At 46.5% G+C, this 7,479-nt stretch overlaps 1 non-coding gene across 1 annotated transcript; it reads left to right on the plus strand.

The window, feature by feature from the left end:
• The first annotated feature begins 4,623 nt into the window (after positions 1-4,623).
• On the plus strand, positions 4,624-4,706 carry trnal-uaa (transfer RNA leucine (anticodon UAA)). The gene has a single exon. It is a non-coding gene; the product is annotated as a tRNA-Leu (tRNA).
• Positions 4,707-7,479: the final 2,773 nt, after the last annotated feature.

A 7,479-nucleotide genomic window follows, 5' to 3' on the forward strand; every position in this document is an offset into this window, starting at 1 on the left:
CCTCCTGTGTCCTCTCCTCTTATGCAATGGTAGTTTATTGTGACACAAAAGGGGGGATAGTTTTGCCTCAAGACAAGTGCATCAGGGAAATGGGACAGGTGGTAGAGTCTGTGTACTGCAGGCTGTTTGTATGGACAAACACAGTAAACCACCTGAAGGACACCTGCAATTAAGCTTCTGACAGTAGAAGCCTAATAAGCTGCTGAGACTGAAACAGCTGTATTTCTCATAGTTGTTTTTCTAATCAGAAGGGCTTGGTGTCCAGCCCAGCCACGTTTTCCACAGGGAATTCCAGGATAAAACATGTGTGTAACCTGTGATTTGACAGAGGGTCAGAGATTGGAGGTCAGGTCCTCCTTCATATTTCCTGGAAAAGTTTGAATATTAAGAAATCATGCCCACATGTGTAGGTCAGAAATCCAACGGGTGACCATGCAAACTGGGTCTGGCCTCTAGACCCTGCAGCTCAGAGATCAGTGGCTCTAATAGTAATATAACAATGGTCTTGGTTTTGAAAAAGATATTTAAGAAGTATGCACAGCATACATAACAGCTAAAACGATGTTCATCGTTGAAGAAGTGGACAGTGCTGTTAGGCAAGATTTTTATGGCATGCTTTGAGCACTTGTAGGTGATCAGATGAGCATTTAGCATAAAAAGTACTTTCCTGACCTAAACCAATAGTAGCCACTCAGTCATACTGTGACAATCAAATTTCCCAACTCTTAATCCTTTGAAGTGTTTTTCTAGATTTGCTTATTTTACCACCTTTAGTCATCGTATCTCCTCTGTATGCAATAAGATGTGAAGCATTCGACAGGAAGAGAGGAGGGGAGTGATTTGTCATTAATATTACTCCATGGTTACCATTACAGTGGGCTGAATGACTCAAGTTTCATGTCTAAGTTGGGAGCTTCTCAAGTCACACAGCCCAAAGCCTTCATTCACTCTGAATCAGCCAGAGAACTTGTTTCTCCCACTAGAATTTCCAGTGTCTTCTCCAATTATAGCCCCACTGACAGCTCCCTCACTATGACTGTCCCCATATAGGGCTGCAGGCATCCTTCCAGTAAGAACGCAGGTGGCTGTACCAAGCTGAAAAAGGAAGGGCATAACCTGTAACGAGCTCTTACCTGTAAACGAGCTCTTTTTGTGCAAGAAAATAAAGCTGAAGCAGGCACATTCCACAGTCCATGGTAATCGTAAGGTGCTATAGAAACTGGAGCAGCCCTCGGGATAGAGAGTTTGTCTTTGCTCACCAAAGGTCAGGCATTGCCAGTATGGGCACGATGCTGCAGGGGTAAGATCAGTGTCTGGACTGCACCTGGCTTGACTGGACTCCCACAGTGAGACGCAGTGTGCCCTCCTGCCTCGCGCTGGCTTACCAAGAGCAAGGATTCCAAAGATAAGCAAGGAGAGAGTCCCGTCCTTATCCTTCTGACCCTGCGGTGTACAGAAACAGGTAATATTTATATCGATGGCGAACACCCCAGCACACCTTCTCGGGCACTGATTTAGACCACACCTGGTTTCTTTTTTGGAAGAGCCTGTCTGAGCTGCCCACAGCTCGATGCTCTCATGTCTGGGATATCAGCCAAAGCCAGAGTCCTATATAGGACTATATAGGACTTTGGCTCTGGCTGACATCCCAGACATGAGAGCATCGAGCTGTGGACTTTGGAGTCATATATAGGACTTCAAAGATATTTTGCAGTGAATTACTCAAAACATTTTCTCCATTTATGTGGAGGTCTCCTACAAAATACCCCAAAGCCTAGCTAAAAGTTACAAAGCACTGAGCAAACTGAGAGCTCAGCTTTTGTGGAACAAAAACCAGAGCTCTATACCCTTCAGGAACTGAACTTTGTCAATTCTCAGTTGACCCCATTCTAAACTTCATGTGGCTTCGCTTCATTTCAAAAGGTGTGGCTATTTCAAGGCCGGGTCAGCGCACAGAGAGTGAAAGTGGGTTACTTTGGTATTCCAGCGAAGACAACAAACGCACCCTTCCCCATCACAGACAGGAAACCGAGCAGGTGCTTCTCTGACGTCTTTAGAAATTCTTCGTTATCGGAAATGTAAGGAAGCCTCGTTGCACACTTCTTACTGGAGGTGGTGGGACGCCCTTAGTAATAACGAAAACGGTAGGACCGTCTTCGCTTCTTGAACCGCTCTCTAGCCCCTCCGGCCTTCTCGTAAATACCAGCGTCCAAACTCCGCTGCGCGCCGTACCGCAGTGCGCCAAACGTCATTGGGCACCGACTCTAATGCAGACCATCGCCGCTTATTCTCTCTCGCCACAATAAAGCGAGGCCGCCTGCACCACAAACATAACAACAAACAGGGCTGGTTGCTGGCTCCGAGTCTCATTCTGTGAAAACGGCCAGGCTGAGCTTCCGAGCTTTTGAGAGCCAGCCCGCTGTGAATTCTGCACCGCTGAACTTTTCTCCGAATTTCAGATAGCAAGGGCAGTGCAGTGATCTTACGCTTTTGGAAAAGAAAGTCACGAAAGAAAAAGATTGTTGTTGTTTTTTTAAAAAAACAACAACACATATCTATCATGGAACGTTTCCCAAAGTGATTAGAACAGTATAAAATACTAGCCACGACTCCCACACTGCTGTATAAAACCAGCTGGACTGACCAGTAACATTTACTTCAGAAGGATGGCTTGTATCCTGAGTTAGAACGAATGTGTCACCTTCAGCGATCGTGTTAGATTAAACTCCTTTTTTTCTCAAGAAATGCAAAACTTCAGAGAATCAAATTCAGTGGCAGCAAGATACCTCGCCCTACACTCTGAGCTCTCTGCACCTCTCCTCCGCACTCCACTGCCTGTGGTATCATTTCTGAAAGCTGTTAAAATTAGCACGATTTCGCTGCGCTACGTATGCAGATTATGATCTTTGCAGCTTTTGTTTGTGAGTGTGTATTGTTTAACCTTTACAGACGACTCAGCGCTTATTTGTACAAATACCCGAAGATGACTGAAATGTGAAAGACAAGATTCTTGCTCATACACTTAAACATTGCTGTCTCGGGCTGCAGAAATTAATCCGCTGGAGATGGAAGGGCTGAGCTGTGTTTGAAAAGCCTGCGGCTGAGAGTTAAATGAATGCAAAAGACGGCGCCGCGTCTCGTTAATTTATTTTCACGCCAGTATCGCCACCAGTGCTCCCTGAATTCCACTGCCTGCGACTGGAGTTCATGTGGGGTCATTACACACATGTGCTCGCCCTGCCTCGCACGCGCGCGGCGCCCCCTTCTGTAACACGTGCGCAGCCCGGAACAGTCCAGCTCCCTCCTGCGCAATCAAAGCAGCACCTTAAAAACGTCAAACATCATCCGTGAAAATGGAAGGACAGCGGGACTATAATACTAAATATGTTTAGAATTCCAATATGCTAGATTTAAAAAAAAACGCATTACCTATTTCCTTAATACACAAATGACGTGGATATGAGGTCCCTGTGCGTGGATGTTCCAGGTCAGAGTAATCGGCTAAATGAAACAGCACCCTTGACCCGGCACTGACGTGCCCGTAGCGTGCTCCCTTAGCTTGAGGGGAGCTACTGTGAGCACCCCCTGCGTGGACATCAAGTGTCACACTTCGAAATCACGCTGCATGTTATGCGCGATTCACCGGAGGCATACTGTACCATATTAATTGTATGTCTAGCACATAATTTTAAATTGGTCTTTTTTTCTATTCTTCCAGCAAGGAAAGTGAGCACACAGAAACACATTCTGACTAAGAAAGAAACTTATTCATACCGCAGAACACAGACTGACAGTAAATGATTTATTAGCAGACAGTAAAATGCATAGTTGAGGAATCTAACGCATTGCTCCTGCAAACAGCCTGAATCTCAATGGAGGCGTGTTATTAGTAATGTCTCCAGCATTGCAGTTCAGTGTCCTTTGCAGTTGTCTTGATTTTGTACAAAACACCTTTCAGCCAACACGCGCTTGATCTTTGATGTGCGCAAACACAGGTTAGGAAACACGCACGTTAGTTGTGTAAACTAACACAACTTCACCGTCACAGTGTGCCTTGGCCATGAATGATCGTCGTGGGAACGCCCTACAGCTGTTCCGTGAAAGCACACTCCTTGTAGGCACGAAGAACAGAAAAGATTAAATATCCAATGCTTGGGAGTGGTTATCAGCTGGGCATGCAGATAGGGTCAGGTGAACTACGAAACCCAGTGCCAGACTTTCCTAATCCCAGTTCATGACCTCATTATTACACCAGCAGTCGTATTCTCTCGGTATTGCTCAGATACAACCCGTCAGTAACAATTGCTCCTACTAAATTCATTTGCGTGTGGCAAAGCCGAATGTGAGCATCTGAGACACCTTCCTTGCCGTTTGAAATGCTTGTTGTAAAGCCTGAAAATGGCCATTTCAGCTCTCCGCACCCCTCCAAGCTAGCACACCCTTCCCCGTTCTGCTGATCCCCTGACCGCTGCCGTGAGAGAGGGCCCCAGACCGCCACTTCTTCGACAAACTCAGCGTCTCACCAGTGCTGTCAGTGCTGTGCAGCTGCACGGGAAGACTGGCAGAGGGTCCTACAGCAGCCTGGCCATGGTCTGATCAGGAGTGTGCATCGGTGCTCGTATCACCAGGATGGCCGAGTGGTTAAGGCGTTGGACTTAAGATCCAATGGACATGTGTCCACGTGGGTTCGAACCCCACTCCTGGTAGCTCCTTTCTTGAGACCTGGAGCACGGCAACTGGTTCAATTTATACTTTGAAGAGTGGATAGCGAATTTATACCCAACAACAGGCAAATACTGGCATCACCGCTATTCACGGAGATCACATCTCAAACGTTGTGTTGTTTGCTTTTTGGCAGCGAGTCTGGTTTTAGGCTGCGCATTTTGCATTGCTCTTAAGACGGTTTTTTTGTGTGTGTTGTTTTATGGTTCTCAAAAACAGAAAAATGTAAACTATTTGACTAAATCCTGTCGGAACAGAGTGTTGTGTTTGTTGCATGAATCAGAAACGATGACATAAAACAAACTGTATGTGAGGTGAGGTGGGTTGGCGATAAATTAAAAAAAAAATCCATTCGCTTTTTGTTTTCTTGTCCCCCCCTACAGATTCGGATTAATTTTTTTTTTTTCTTGTCGCTGCGACTCCCACTAGTGGGGGGTTTCCTGTCTAAAAGCTCCGACCACCCCTCCCACCCGTGTGGAAATTCCCGGGAGCCAGGTTCGCTGCCCATTCCGTGGACTCGCTGCCTGAGACCCCCGCAGCTAACAAAAAGCGAAACTGAAGCGTTTGGTGGGTGTTCGCAGAGGCTGGAGAAGCCAAGGGCAGCTGCAGAAACCGAGTCGCGCTTCAGACAGGTGTGTAAATTGACTCACAGCGCCCTTAAAGAGAGATGGACTCCTAATGCTCCTAATCCGGCTTGTCTGGGTGGTTCCCTTTTAGCGCTACCGTTCAAGACTTCCACTGCAGAGGCGCAAGCGCCGCCGAACATAGCAATTCAGATTCTGTAAATAAAAACAAAATGTTTCGAACAGGTAGCGCGACACTGCGGCGTCCGACCAGCAGATTCCCACTGGGTCCAGTCCTTGGTTTCTTAAGCCAGATCATAGTTCGCTCTGCACGGGGAAGGCGGAGAGCTGGCGTTCAGTGCGGCCAGCGAGCCGCCGCAAGGACCGAAGCCCATGCGGTACATCTTATAGCGAGAGATTATTAAAGTCTTGCACCGTTTCGCTTATTATACAATACACAGCGGTAGGAAAGACACAGGTGTCTTCTGGACAGCAAACATAATTGTGGAAAAAATACTGTGAGAAAGGACGGTGAGATTGCAGGTACAATCCACTGACCTTATTAAAATGAAACCTTACAACCGACTGTTCCCTGCCCGATTTGTGGAAAATTGAACACGGCTGCTTGAGTTTTCACAACGGTGAAGCAGGCCGCGCGATTATCTGTGTAACAATAGCACGCCGGGTGTTATTTACAGAATTTTCCTTAATAGTTCAGGTGGGTAGCTGCGTCAGCATGCGTAGGCTGCAAAGGAACAAGTAATAGGTTTATTCCATGCTGAAAAAAAGAAGAAAGAGAACACAACGTTTCGGCCGTGGAGCCTTCTTCAGGTGTCAACGTTTCGGCCGTGGAGCCTTCTTCAGGTGACAGAAGGCTCCACGGCCGAAACGTTGTGTTCTCTTCTTTTTTTTCCAGCATGGAATAAACCTATTACTTGTTACTATTTTCCTTAATATCTATCTTTGGTCGACAGAGCTCAGCGCTCTGACACGCGTGTTTCCAAGCACGGGCAGGTTTAGAACAGTCATAGGAACCGAAGAGCGCGCTCATCCCCGGGCATGTAGTGACGGCTCCACAGCACCCTGGCCTCCCACACGGAAACACTTACTGTGCACCGTGGCCATTTCTAAGCCGCACCGAGCCCTGCTGACAGGATATGTTTATCACAATACATTCTTTCCTGTCAAAACTTTTGTGTGTGTGTGTGCAACTCTGCGAAAAAAAAAAAACACGCATCCTCTGCTTCCATTCGGCGACTTTGTCAAGTGAAAGTATTTTTTTTTGTAGACGTTCGAACAATTTGCCTAAGGAACGTGTAAACGTGTTTTCAGTTGGGTTTGCAAATTCTGGACTTTGGGCCAAACTCGGTTTTTACTTTGTGGAGGTGTTTAACACAGGATGTGTGAAGGTTAGCTACAAGACATCCACCGCGTTATAAACATTCCCCCCTCAAAAATGTGTTGACGTTCTTCTCAACCTGAAGAGTAACGTTAAACTAACAGTTTTTGGTGTAAACTGAGCGATTGACGCGCACATCAAACGGTTTTCTGCACGGCGAAAAGCTTCCGGATATTAAATTAAAGCATTACCAAAAGTTACAATAAAACCGAGCTGGAATGCAGAAAAGTCAGATTTGTTTTTTCCTGCTGCATTCGTTGTCGTAAATGACTCATGGATTTCCTGCACTTTGACTTCAGCTCAGCAGGACCGTCGCGACTCGAGTGACAGTTGAATCAGGAGTCCGCTTTCGTCTTTTCGGTAATGAGCGGTCTAATGGCTCAGGCCTCCGGGGTCTTCTACTGTCGCTCTGGAAGAAACGGCGAGCTAGTCTCGCCCCAGGCCTAGCAAGCACCTGTGCGCAGGAAACCGGAAATCATTATTAGCCAGCGAGACTGCGAATGAAGCGATGGAAAAACCATCACAACTTTGCAGAGGGTAATGAACGACAACTAAAGATGTGCTGGCAGCCGAGAAACATACTGTAAATAACGACTGAGTAATATTCCACTACAAGACACAAAATGCTAAGAGCTCCAGACCCAGTGCCCTTTTGACCTCTCAATGAAGTGCATGAATGCATAGTGCACAGTACTATGTATCAAAATGTTATTTACTGCGAGTCGAGTCTTAGTGAGATGTATCCACTCATTCCACTCAAGGCACAAAACACACAAACCGAAATCCAGACATGAC

Source organism: Lepisosteus oculatus, chromosome 8, assembly GCF_040954835.1.
Source record: "Lepisosteus oculatus isolate fLepOcu1 chromosome 8, fLepOcu1.hap2, whole genome shotgun sequence".
Lineage (NCBI taxonomy): Eukaryota > Metazoa > Chordata > Actinopteri > Semionotiformes > Lepisosteidae > Lepisosteus > Lepisosteus oculatus.